The sequence below is a fragment of the Bombus flavifrons genome, chromosome 14 (genome assembly GCF_040668555.2).
Source record: "Bombus flavifrons isolate JBK064 chromosome 14, iyBomFlav1_principal, whole genome shotgun sequence".
Taxonomy (NCBI): Eukaryota; Metazoa; Arthropoda; class Insecta; order Hymenoptera; family Apidae; genus Bombus; species Bombus flavifrons.
In genome coordinates, this window is record NC_138455.1 from 4,344,813 (window position 1) to 4,359,365 (window position 14,553).

Sequence of the window (14,553 nt, forward strand, 5' to 3'; positions counted from 1 at the left end):
CCTACCTTTGTAGCTGCACTTCGAATTTCTACTTACAAGTCAAGATCATTCGTGGAATAAGCTTTAATTAAATCGCGTTTCTCTCTTTCTGCGCGAAATTAGAAGCTTGTCCTCTGTTTATTAAGAGAAGATCGTGTTCGTATGGTCACTGTTTAAGCTGAACGAGGATATCACACAGATTGTTAGGAAATAAGAATTTGCAATTTTAGAGCTAGAACGGAATGGTTTTATTTAGAAAATAACTAACTTTTTTACATTTCATTTCGTTTTTTCTATTTTTATTTTCGTGCAGGAGTATTTCAACTGAATTTAATTTGTTTGTAGTTTAGACTTTATTTTTTATTTTTTTTTTCTAATTTGTACCCTGTACAATATTGGCGCAATAAATTTCGTCAGAAATCGATGAGAGCTTCTCACGCGCGTTAACGGATCATTAAGGTCCACAATTTGGGTTTCACATCGAATCGATGAAAATGAGTAGGTAATATTTTAAGCGACAGCCTGCAGTAAGCTATAACTATTTATCGACTATTAATTATTTAATATTCGCAATTAATTCTACCTTTGCTCTACCAATATCCGCTTGCTTTATTTTCTTGCATCTGAACGTCTAATTCTTTAAATAATTCTCCATGAATTTTTCGAAATTTTTCTAACCTCATAATCCTATTTTATCCTATTTTCTATTTGATAAAACCAGTACTTTTAAACTAGATACGATGATTATTGCAAGAAAATAATCGTATCTCGAGTTCAACACTTTGATTCAACTGAAATCGAGTTTCGACTACTGCGCCTTTCGATAAGAGCTACTTTTCGATTAGTAGGAAACACAAAAAGTTCGCGCGGAAATCCACTCGGTTGTTTCATTTTATCCCCTGTTATCGATCATTCCCGCTAAACTTACGTATGTCGTGTGTTTCCTCTTTGGACACGAAGAAAGATGAAAACTAAACATTTACTTTCGGAACACGAAAGGTAGATCCAACTTCTCCAACATCTAAACGCGAGATTTATGAACTTATCGTTGCCAGTTTGTATTCGTAAAAATCTTCATTCATTACTCGGATTCGAGATAATCTCACTTGCCCAGTATCGATTAAAAGTTTTAATCACGATACCAAGATAAAAGTAATTATAAAAAGAGGATAATATACAAACATATGGAGAATTTTTAAAGAGATATAGAAAAATAATCTCTTAGGACTTTTGATTATCAAATATTTTTATTCACTTACGAAGCTATTAATTGGAATTCTTTGTTTTAAACAGAGAGACAATGTCTGAGTGATTTATTAAATTTTCCACTTCTCTTTATTTCGAAATTCAACGTCAATATTTTTTTTTAAATCGTAAGCAACAACCTCGTGTCACATTGGAAACCTGCGCCTGTCGGTGAATTCACAAAAAGGTCTGTTCCATTTTTTTTCCCCGAAAACACGTTGCATAGCCCCAAATTATTGGAGCGACGAGAAAACTAACTGACCGAACGCATATTGAACGCTACCAAATGTCAACTCCAAAACAGAATTTATGTTCCTACAAAATGACAAATAATTCACGGCCAGCCCGGTCACATCGTGAAAAACCAGGCTCGTATTGAGACCATAATATAGGGTTTAATGTGAAAGAAGAATATATCTGTTTGTAAAACGGCACATTGCGATCGAAAATGATGCTATTTTTCGTTCCAGTGGAATGGGAAATTGTACTGTCACTTAGAACGAAATTAGGATTTCTTTCACGTTCTTATGGAGATTCGAAACTCACATAGAGACACCTGTTCGTATTAAACGACATCAAGTATCACGCTCAAGACAGTCTTACCTATATTTTAATAATGAAATTTTCTATTTATTACTCTACATTCATATTAATTACGATAAAGTGTTTTCATCGTTGCAAAACAACAACGTTTCGCAAATCCGGAATTCAAAATTAGTCAAACCGATAACAAGAACCCAGAATTTTATTTCTTGATCCGTCACTAGATAAATCCATCGCTAAAAATATACAATGTATTATGAACTCGTGAATCACCTAGTATCATCATTTCCAAAGATACCATTTAATCAGCGATCACTCTTTCCAATCAAATACGACGATTTCTAAAATTAATCACAAATGTGGTGTCACAGAGACGATTGATATTTAAAAAATTCAGAAAACAACGATTTGTTTCAGAACACTTCAACTGTATTAAAATAAAAAAGAGAAGCTTATATTAGAGGGAGAAAGATAAAAACACGCACTACTGGTACTCACCTCAGCCGATGGGCCGAGCCGGGAACTTTCAAACGGAACTGGGAAAATTCGACGAAACAAGCACCAGTGATTGGAGAAAAAAGAAACACGTTCGTCTTCAACTGTCGCGACGATTGTCACGCAAAAAAAACCGAGTTTGATCTAGGATCGACACACGAAACTAAGGCGGGAGCTTCTCGCGATTCAACCAGTTGGAGCAGTGAACAGATACAACACATACGGCACGAGGCGCGCGAAGCGACTGAGCCTCTTCCGAACGGCGGAGTCGCTGCAGACCAGCCGACCTCTGCCGAATCGGACGAATGGGTATCGTTCGTGCGAGATCGTAAGGATTCAGCGCGTCCACGTTGCAAAACCACGCTACTTTACGCGCCCGCGAAATAATCGTGCCACCGACGTTGACTAGTCAACATGGTTCCACGCGTCCACGCGCGACTTCTGTCAAACGATGCGGTTGCTCGGCCTGAGTATTGTTAGCGACGTGCTACATAAGTATGACCGTGCATCAAGAAAGATCAGATACCGAGGCGAGCCAAGCTTTGGCACGTCCGGTGTCGCTGATAAGTCGCTGGATTAAATCTACGTATCTCGAGAGTATTTAATAAATTTTAGGCGATTCTCTCGTAACACGAAAAGAATACTTAGGAATGCTGAGTAGAAACTTGGTAAAATTTGATTTCGCAGGATTTAATTGAAAGATTTTTTACATTTTCGGTGATTCGTAAGATGGAAAGGATATTTAGAAATGCTGAGCAGCAGAATACTTTAGCCGATGGAAAAATCTGATTTCATAGGATTAAGTTAAAAGGTTCGTGAGCTTCTGGTTGACTTTTAAGGGCGGATGGATATTTAGGGATGTTGAAATTTCGAAAAGTGTTGAGAAGCTTGATAACATTTGTTTCTATGGGACTGATTACGAGTTGAAGTTTCCGACGAGAAAATTCGAGATTCTCTTCAAAATTGGTATTGCCAAGGTGTCTGAGTAAGGTGTTGAATTTTAGATAAATCTAGGGTTTTGAGTAGGACATTGGAAAAGTTCGTGTTTTAAACATTAAGTTGATACAATAAGACAACTTGATAAAAGGATTCAGAGTATCTATACGTAAAAAGCTACTGACAGAAAGAACTCGAACCAATTGATAAGCTATGACTGGTAAAACGCGCTAATTTGCGATTTGAGATTCTAATAATTTGAGATTTTAGGCAGTATATTATTATATACTATTATATATTGTTATATTGTACCATATTATTATACCACAAATCTTAACAGCGCGCTTTATCAGCGACAATTTATGAATCTTTCGATTCTTTTATCGAAGATGATATTTAAAAATCCTGTATAGAGCTTTGTCTGAAATCGAAGGAATTAAAGTATCCAATAATATAGCAACGAGGTAATTAATTTGATAAGAGGATTTGAGACATCTATACATAGAGATCTGAAATGAGTGAGACAACTAATAATTCTAATCCGTGCTGTTAAGATTCGTATATATTTATATAGATAAGATCGATGTGATAGTTGGTAATGTTAAATATTACTTTGATAAAGTTTGCTTTCGAGAAATTGTGTCGTGATTATAACGAGGTACATAAATTAGGAAGTAACGATACGCGAAATGTTTGTCGATATGACAAATTTAAGCTACTTTTAGGTATGTATGTAGGTATGATAATGCAAATAAAGCTGGACTTTGTTAAATTACTGTTATTTGATTAAAATATGTTTGTACAATTAATTGCACCGTATTTTGTGGACGAAGTTACGATTATTAATTTATAACGACAAGTAGAAATTAATGCAATAAACAAACACGTTCGCAAGAGATAACAGTTTCAGAATGAAATATCTGTTTCAACATACGTATCGCCTCGATAACGGTAACTAGCACTCGTTTTTCAATTTGCCTTGAATTTATATTTTAAAAATTGCCTTTTCCGTGCTCGCGCCAACACACGTGCGCTAAATATCGATTATTCTCACATGAATATTTTCCCTGGCGATTCACAAGTGTCATCAGCATACACAACCGTGGAAATGAATACATTATTATTTATACAGGTCTCGTCCGTTGAAAAGAAAGTTTTCATGGGAAATCACTGGAAGTTTTAAAGTCTGTCACGACTGTACTGGTTCTTCGGCGAAGGTTTACCAGCCACTTTTCTAATTACACAGCCAGCCCTCAATGACCACAGATGTCTTCAAGTTTATGGGGTCATGTCGAAAGGAGGACTCGATGGAATTCATCGGCTCTCATTGGAATGTGGTAAAGGCCGGAATGAAGGTCGAATAAGTCTCTCAACCGGTTGTCGCAATCTCCAGCTGGTCATGTTTCCAGTCTAATGGAGTTAGTAAGTGCATGCAAATCTTCGAACTGTGTTTTAAAGTGACGACAAATTTGAATAAAATCGCGTGACAAATACCTTAGAAAATGGATTAGCTAGATGGAACGTTTAAATGCTTTCTTTTCTTGCTTTGAAACAGAAACGATCGCACTAATTGCAAAGTAAATTATCCTATTCATCAGGGAGTATTATACAAACCTTCTGATTTCAAAATTTGAAAATTTACTTGTTAAATTAGAAATGCAGAGATAGCGACAAAATTTCCAGTTTGAGAAAAATGTAGATGAAGCTAAATTTCAATATACTATATAAGTAGCCATATCTTTTTAAATTAACGAGAATGAATGTTTGATGAAATTTTAATGATAAAACTCGGGAAACTTCTTATTTTCTCGAGGAGTTCTTAGTTTACTTATTATAAAATTATTAATTGGTGATACTAAGCAGATCGTTTTTTCCTGTTTTAAAACTCCTCAAAGGAGATTCCTTCGGACAATTATCGATTTCCCTTCGGAAACTTGTCAGTGTCTTTAACGTTAAAACTTCCTTATTTTATTGAGACGACGTCGAGAATACGCGATTATAAGTTTTAAACGAAAGTTTCACCGTGACTCCTGTCGAAATGCAGAAATCGGGGGCAATCTACGCCGGCGTCGACCCACTTGCACCTAAAATTTATTACTCACATCTGAACCCTATCATCCTCGATCTGTGAAATAGCTTTTCTTCTTTCTTGCGATCCTTATCTCCGTCTGTACCGGCTACGTCAGCATTTTCTGTCTGACAATCTTATTTATCTCAACACTACGGTTATACTTTGTCGCCGCAGTAACAATACCGCAACGATTAATACGTATAATATCTTAAATTCAGTAAATATATAGCCTCCTCAGTCGAAACAATTCTTTGCACTCTTTGAAAAACTGTCGCTTTCAGAGTAAGAGAAGAAAGCTGTGCTACATTTATTAAATTAAAATAGTTTTATTTTACTTGTTGCGATAACGAACATATACTGGTAAATATGGGGAAAATATAACAATAGCATTTAGCAGACTAACATTTTTAAAGTAAAAAGAAAACAAATTACCAATCTAAAAATATCAGGTGATAATCCAGTTACACATTGTTAGGATATTAGATATAGATCACATTTTACGTAGAAATTAAAAAGGATAAAAAATTAATATTCTTAGCGGTAACAAATTACATAAATTAGAGAGGAATTTTTACTGAGCATTTCTTAAAAAAACTTGTTTCAGCCGGTTTGTTATGCAAACGAGCAGGGGTTTTGTATAGTCGGCTCGTATTGGAAGCTCCCTTGCGAATCAGTCTGAAAACACTTGCTCGAACAGAACGAACTGTCAAGCGAAGCACGTATGTCCCCTAATTACACGCACGGGACGCGTGCATACGCCATTTCGAACAAGTCCGAGGCTCTGGTACATCGGTTCGTTACGCACCGGATCGAGCTACAATTTACGTAGTCGTTTACCATGTTCCAGCACGCATGTACGCGTTAATCGTGACTTATTCCAATTCTTCAATTGTTCTCGTGTCAACGCTGCAAATCTGTTTCGTTTCGATCTATTCTTTTACCGCCATTCCATTGAAAAAGAGAAATCAAAAATCAAATTCGAAGCTAAAATATAATACGTAGAAATTACTTGCGGAATTAAGATTTATTTTCAATGATCGTATTAAGTTTCCAATTAAATCTATATACATTTTCCAACGGTTATGTAAATTCATTCTTCCGAATTTGTAAATATCGTTATCCCTAGTTTTTGTTCGGTGTGCTTCTTTAGTGATTCTGTAGTCTTATCGTTAGATTTCAATTTTCAAAGTCAATATTAATTTGTACTAATATTTGCGTGAGATATAAATCCCTAATTTATTATAATTCCTTTGTTATTTTAATCGCCACTTTAGACATAGACAATGTGGTATTTCTAACATTTACTTTCCATTCACGATATCCACCTACCAATTTAAAATCATGAAGAAGCATTCCGGATGCTTCAATCCAGTGACTGATTTTTCGTATAATTTTTCGATGACGTAGATTCCAATTAAAAATCAGTTCGCTGTACGTATATTTAACGGGAGGAAAGTGAGATCGGATAAAAGAAAGTTTGTTACGCATAAGCGTGATATCCAGTGTATCGCCTGTTGTTCTTTTCACCGTGACCACTTTCTTCTGTTTAATTTGAGTGTCACGCCTTTGAGCACCGCGTCAGTCGATGTAATAACTCGAACACCGGGAAGATGTGCTTACCTCGCGTGATTATTAGAAGTTGTTAACAAAAGTGTCTACTACCGCGTATAAATGATTCCTGTAATGTTTCGAAGTTCACACGTTTGGCTGAACATGGTTGGTTTACGAGACATTTTGGGCAATTGCGTGTCACATTAAATTAGGGGAATTTGCACAGTCATTCAATGCGATGGATCGAATTGATGTTTGGAGCAGTGATGTGAGTTAATCGTGATTTCATCTAATCAGGCTTGGATAAACTTGCTTATATTTGCTTCTGCTTAACGATGCTTGTTCATGATAAATTGGCCGCGTGCCGTCTAAACTTTACACGCTTCCGAGGAGCATTGATCGTAATTTATCGCAACGTTGAACGATTGGCTTCCGCCTGTATAAGTTATTAAGAAATATCCGAGACTTCGAAGCCTCGTAGTGGTCACTTGTTTAATCAACATAGTATTTGGAATTATCGTGATGGTTGAGAAAATTATGTTTATTAAACATTTCTTCTCGAAGATACTATATTTTACAATAAAAGTAGGTATTGATTTTGATTGAACATTTTTTACGATTTTTATATCGATTAACCTTTTTATATTTGTCACGAAGAATACTAAAAACTTTTACAATTTCACGCCATCAATTTTTAACACTTAATATTATCCATATATATATAATTTGAAAATTTACTTTATTTATTTGTCGTCCGTACTCTATCTTATTTCATTTCTATATGATTGTACCGATCAAGTAGCTCAGTTATGTTAATCATGATTTTTTAATTTTCAAATGAACGTAAGGAATTCTGATCTGATTTTAGTAAGCTTTTTTTTTTCAAGCGCAAAGAAGACTGCGATGTATGAAAAATTAATTATATATTTGACTTACCGTATGCATACCTAGCTATTATGTACTCGTTAATTATAAAAATATCTGCTCAAGCTGTACTAAGATCGCAATTACGAAGTCGTTTCTTGTGCTTGAACGAGTTAACGCTGCAGGCGACGACTCGAGCTTCTCGTGGCTCGGTCTGATTAGGCTTGCTTATGCTTCATTAAATTTAGCAATCGCAGCTCGAAGGCAAATTACGTTAGTCTATATACGGCTTTCAGAGGCTGCGAAATTTTCTCTTTCATCGGTGTTCACCTATTTCCATGTGCGTCGTTTAATCAACCGTTTAATCGTGGCAACCAGTTTCATATTCGCCATTCACCTTCTATTGAGCTGTCCGGAAAGCTACTAACGAAATTTAAGGGTAATTTAAATTAAGATCTACTTTTATAGAGTTGAATAACATATGGCCTGAACTAATAATATTTCCGATATCAAATATAAATTTAAATAATTAAAAATTCTTAATTAAAATTAAATTAAATTAGCAATTACTTGAGTTTTTAAATAATTATTTCAATTTCGGCAAATATCGAAACTGCAGCGCTAAAGCACTTAAATTCAGCAACAGCAACATTAGCCACGTCGGTATTTGAATGTTTCAAGATAGCATAAACTACTTTTCAAGCAAATTACAAGAACAAACGCGGTAATATGCAAGCATGAATGATCTATATCACGTAAAACATTCATTAAGGTCTGGTGGTTGACGTTACATCCATGCATGCAGGCAAAACAACTCTATACGGTATGATTCATTATGCTGCAAATGTTTGTCTGTTGCCTAATTCCACCGCAATTTGATTACAATTCGCGAACTTGAGTTTCCTTCGCTTCAGCATGAATGTGCAAAGCCTTTTGCTCTCCTTCTATTTGCCAGACACTGAAAATCAAGCTTTCTCATTTTTAAACCGCCAGATAAATGAGTTTAGTAAATATAAATGAAGATCACAGGGTAAAAACATGATAAATCACATTTTTTATTTTTTACAGAGGAACAATTTAAAAATTCGATATGTCAACCAATTTTATACAACAGGAGCTATTCCTTTATTTGATATTAGGATGAAATATATGTTTTTGTTATCCACATATCGATCGTCATGGAATAGCATTTTTTACAAAATTTCGTGGATTTGTAAAGATGGCAAATTATTTTACCTATATTAATTACTTTCCAAAATTTAGGCTTTAAATTCTGGTTATGGAAGATTAAAGTCTCTCCCCGTTTAGTCACGAAGTCACCTTTGGGCCATCCTTACATATAATTAGATATGAGTTTGACGAAAAAACGAAAAAATCAAAGACGCGTGATATTCAAGTTTGAGATAAATTTGTCGCAAATATCCTAACTGAAGCGAAATGTTGGCATAGTTGTTAATCAAACACGCTGTAATTGACACCAGTAATTTGCAGCATCTTGAGAAGCATGCGACGCTTCTCGTCACACGGAAAGCTATGGCCGCGAGCGTCTGTTCAAGTTGTCGTAACTTCGTCGTCGTTATTAACTCGGGTTAAGGTAGACATACATGACGATATTATCGTAACATGTTCAACACTTAGTGGTTTGTTAGAAAAATAATTTTTAATTGCTTCAAGATGAACACAAAAGTGAAAGAAAACTTTTACAATATAGAAGACATTGTATTCAACGATTACGTTTCACTAACGATTATACCTCGTTCCAGTTGGAATTTTCCGAAAACCTTGGCTTTTTTACATGGCACTATCATGGCGTTATGAAGCGTAAGAGGTAAACCTATGAAGCTTACCCTTTTCTCACAATCTTGGGATCTTCTCCTTTACTATTACCATAAAACTATCAATTTTATGGAATTTTTACACGCCATCGTCGTGGTGTTATAAAGCAAACTAAGTAAACTCACAAAAGTCCCTCTTTTTCTGAAAATCTTGAGATTCTTCTCGTTACAATTTCCATAAAATTAACAATTTTTAAAATTTTATACACGTCGTCGCCATGGTGTCATAAAGTAAAAGAACGGAACACACAAAACTCTGCTCTCTCATTAACCCTGCACCTTCAATGAAATTCTAAAAGGTCTTGGGTTATTTTCCCAAACATGTAGATCATATCCGCGGCCAGAGAGTATTGGGACCATTGACGAAAATTTGTTCGAAGGAGAACAGCAGTGATAACAACGCAAATCCTAATATGTTTACGCACGTATGAGGAACCATCAGGTGCGTGGCCTGATAACGCTTAGGTGCATCCCCATGGAGGAACAATACGGACCCACGGGTTGCGGAAGCAGTGTGGAGAGGGTTACGAAGGTGTGGGGGAGGATAAGTGAGAAGGGGCGCACGCACACACAGCGTGCAACCGGCCTTTGTGCCAACTGAGATCCTGTAGATGGAACATTGAGCCGACAATACGTCTGCTAAACCTTACGTAACGCGATCTCCTTGTCCCTATCTGTGTTTACGCATGTGCGCGTGGAGAACGGAAGTTAAGCTCTCGCACGGTGTTACGCGAGCTTTTCCTCCCCTCGCGTATTGCTAGCTATACGTGCGGATAAATTAATCGATGTACATTCGACGTGGAATAGCCGGATTATGGAATGGCTGCGATGGGAATTGTAGCGGTGAACGTGTCGGAGGAAGAGCGAAATTTGAAATGGATATTGGTTACGACTTTTTGAAGGCGCGTTTGCCGAATGATATGGGGATGATTTACTGTAGTACAGATCGCAAACTGGAGTACTGGATGTTTAGTTAACGTTACATGTGGAATAATTGAATTATGAAACTGAATTACGACAAGGAGAATGTGTAGTTTAAAAGAAACATTGGTTACGATTTTTTAATATTCTTGCAGTTCGGTTTTGTAACGTAATTTGGGGATGATTTAATGTTATCATTGTTACAATATTTATTGTTATTAGATACGTTTCTCTTGATTCGTTTATAATGAAATGTAGTAATTTATTCATTATAAAAACTAGCTTGCATATCTACAACATGTGTTGCAAAAATTTCTCATCCCCGTTCGATGTTATATTTTTTCATATTAAAATTAAATTGGTGAAGAAGACGGAACGGAATATTACGGTAATCACGCCTGTGGTAAATTTTTGACCTCTTCTTTTGGTAATTTTTTTTTCACACAACGATTGCAAGAAACACCGGCCGAAATTGAATTCGTAACAGCAACATACATTCGTGAAATAGCGTTCACAATGAGAATTGATAGAATTCATTAAAATGTAGGATTGGAACAGGCTTGCCCAGGAGCTAAGCACGAGAGCCCTTAAATTTTCAAACCAATTTACCGTGCTATCCTACAGCGAAACCAGCCCACCGTTTCCGACATTTCACGAGGATTTATTATACCAAACATAGTTTAACTTAGGCGATTTCAATAGTTCACCAGGATTTCAGCCGTCGGGACGTAGGCAGACAAACCTTTATGATCTTCTTCCACTTTTGCGGAACATATCATCTTTCTGAATCCTGATAATCCCCAAATTTCAAGAGAATTTGTTCTATCAGAAGGGGGAAAAACATGCCCTCGTATCCCTCACGCTAATCAAAATTCCTTTTATTAATCATATAACCATCGTAAAATTACGGACAACGTATATATTCTATGATGTAATATGTCAAAATGCAATGCGTAAAATCTATCAGATACATTTTTGATCTCCTAGTTGTTGTAATATTCTCGAATGTACAGTAAGAGACAAAAATGGATGGACAGATAGCGAAAGTAGATAGCGAAAGTAGATGTCGATGCAGTATAATCGAACTAGTACCAGTGTCATATATTGAAGTTTCATTTATTACCGTGAGTAGGAAAAATATTTGTACGTATCTTTATTTTCCAACGATGCCATTTTATTAGCAGCCCTTACATTTCATTTTCATAGTATCAATTATTTGTAATCATAATAAAAGTACTACTAGGTGAGACAAAATTTAATATATTTGAACCTACTTTATTGGTATATAATTGGTATATAAGATACATAGATAATTTAGGAAATAATTGAAATTGATATTTATATTATAATATATTGATATTGATATTTACAATTTCTTTGTAAACGAGGTATATTTAATCAATCTCCATTGATGCCTATTTCCATTACCTACCCACTTATTTTTGTTCCCGGCTGTACGCATAGAGCAATTGACGGGTCGATATGGTTCGCTATTTGCAGCTATTTGCAAGAAATATTTATAGAGTTTATTTGTAAATTTTGTTGGTGTCAGAAGTCGACATTTTTAATGAAAACGAAATAGACTTGAAATGGATAAATCATAAAAGCATTCTAAATTTTCTAAACAATTTTTGGTAATTTTCGAACATCGAGTATATCGATGTTCTTCGAATGTATAAAAAATCAAGCAGAAGTTAGAATTTAACGTTTGGACGATCCAAGCTTGGTTATTATTACGACAAATAAAAGAAAGAAACTTCTGCCAGAGTCCGAAGTGACGGTCCTTTTTGTACGTTAACAACAGAAATGAAGTTTCGAAGAAAATTCATTTAACTGGGCAAACTACGTTCGAACGAAACCAAAAGGAAAAGGAAAGGGCATTTTCAAGGAACGGTGGTTTTACAAAGAGCACGAGACTAATGAAAAGGAAGACACAGTGTGCCAGATATTCCGCGAACTTTCCCCATTACCTCGCGGGGATATCCCTGTGCTTAAAGCAAAGTAGGTGGCGGATAAAGTGACAGCAATGTGCAGTACGTGCACGCTACGTTAAAGACACTTGAGTGCACGCATTCGAAGCACTAGACTTCCTATGTGCTGTTACTAAGGTTTCCCAGTCTGATATTTGTCTCTTCGAACTCTAACGTATTCACCCTAACGTATGATAATCCCATAAAGGGGATCTGACGTCTTAGAAATACGACTGTACGTCGTTAATTACCATCGTACTTCCGTGGTTCTATTAGTTACGGATCCATTATTTTCTAATCTTTTTAGTTGAACTGAATCCTATATTATTCCTTTGTAGCTAAAATTTCTGTTTCAAACATTATTTATTTACATCCATTTGTGCAAGAAGTCTTCATACATACATGTACATCATAATTATTTCTTTGTATATAAGGGAATGAGATTGTTATAGGTGTGAATATAATATGATATGAAGTATTATAATAACTGTGCAATAAAAGTGTGTAGTATTGTATCTGGATAACAATAGTCTTTTTATGTTAATATCTTCTATGTTTGAAACGAATATGTGTGTATGAAAATTGCTACTCTTAATGATTGAAAGCAATTAATGCTCTGAAAGTGAGATTATAATATCAATGAATCGAATACTGTCGTAAAAAGGCCACTGAAAAATAATGTGTCAATAATATTCAATGTGGGTAATGAAGGAAGTTGCTCGGTTGTCTAGTGCGTCCACAACCGAAACAAGTATTCGTTGAAATGCACATTAGAGACACCTGAATCAGGCTATTACACGCGAAATGTCGCCATTGTCACTTCCGCGTTTTAACATTCGCGTTTATTCTCTTCATAAGTCTCCGCGGTGTTGTGTTTACATGGCGCAAAGAGCGTAATTCCCTCGTGTTCACTCCATTTTCGGTTAATATTGGAATTTTATGTGGTAAATAAATATTCGTTAAGAAGGTCTCCTGTTCGTTATGATAACACGCAAGTTTATCATACGTATTTACATCGTAAATTCGTATGGGATATTAAATTTGCAAATATTACCATCTATCGAGCATGAATCCGAGAGAATAAAATGTGATACACAGTTTTGAGAATTTTATTTAAGAACATTAAATTTTTATTAGAATTGAAAATTTCATTAACTTAAAATTAATCGTCAGTTAAAATTTCTTTGGAAATTATAACATAACGATTTCAAACTAAAGTTTTTCAATTTATAATTAATTTTCATAATTAAAGTTTCTGTATTTCTGGAAATTAATCTATTGATCCTTATGTCCATCACAAATTACTTTCCTCAGGAATAAAAATTTCTTAACGGTAAATTAACTGACAATTAAAATTTTTTCGCGAACAAAACTCTATTAATTCTAGATTAAACGACAGGCTAGAAAAATATTAAAAAGACACAAAATTCAAGTAATACAAAAAAAAAAAGAAAAAAAAAAGAAGGGAAAGGCGAGGCATATGAAGATATCGAAGAGAAATACCTGAATCGATAATCGTGAATCCACCAACGAACGAAACAAAAGATTCGATCATCGTTGAACAACTCGTGGAATCCGGTTGTCCTTCTAATTCTACGATTCTTGCTCAATCACGTTCCAGCGTGTCGATTTACCTTCTAAACGGCCGCGACACATCAAGACGGTACCTCCAAATTCCGTTCACGATCCCTTGGCAAGACAAAGATGAACGAGCTAGATCAACGAGCAAACCAGAAAGGCACCACCCCTCCATCATGCATTATGTAAAATAACGTATTAATAACACACAGTTTCCGAGAGGATTTTAAAGCATATGCTAATCGAGCAAGACGTTCTTCTGGCGTCTCAATGTTTTATGCGTAATACATTATAAGGTATCGTAGAATATACAGTGATTTCTCGGAAATTCTGCCATCGGCGTGAATTCTGCCATCTTTGTCATTTGTGCAAATTTTGAAGAAATCTTGTAGATTTTTTTCTAATATAAATCCTGTATATGTGTATATCATTTTTTCATTTTTCTTTGTGGAAGATATTTGGATTTTATCAATCGACTATCTCCCGAAACATTTTCGTCACGAGGAATCTTCAGGTTTAGAGTCGAGTCTCGAGTATTCAAATCGCTGTCGCGATGCGTTTTATT

General features: G+C 35.4%; 1 protein-coding gene and 2 long non-coding RNA genes across 3 annotated transcripts in view; 2 read left to right on the forward strand and 1 right to left on the reverse strand.

The window, feature by feature from the left end:
* Nucleotides 1-2,497, reverse strand: part of IRSp53 (Insulin receptor substrate 53 kDa) — a 162,536-nt gene extending 160,039 nt beyond the window's left edge. The window contains exon 1 of the mRNA XM_069127556.1: nucleotides 2,266-2,497. The gene's annotated coding sequence lies outside the window, so the exon portion shown is untranslated. The remainder of the gene's footprint in view (nucleotides 1-2,265) is intronic.
* The window catches only part of LOC138187084 (uncharacterized), a 243,144-nt gene that overhangs the window by 178,283 nt on the left and 50,308 nt on the right, over nucleotides 1-14,553 (forward strand). The window lies entirely within an intron of this gene.
* Nucleotides 2,638-7,656, forward strand: LOC138187086 (uncharacterized). The gene is made up of 3 exons (XR_011175090.1): nucleotides 2,638-2,757; nucleotides 4,331-4,620; nucleotides 5,874-7,656. It is a non-coding gene; the product is annotated as an uncharacterized LOC138187086 (long non-coding RNA).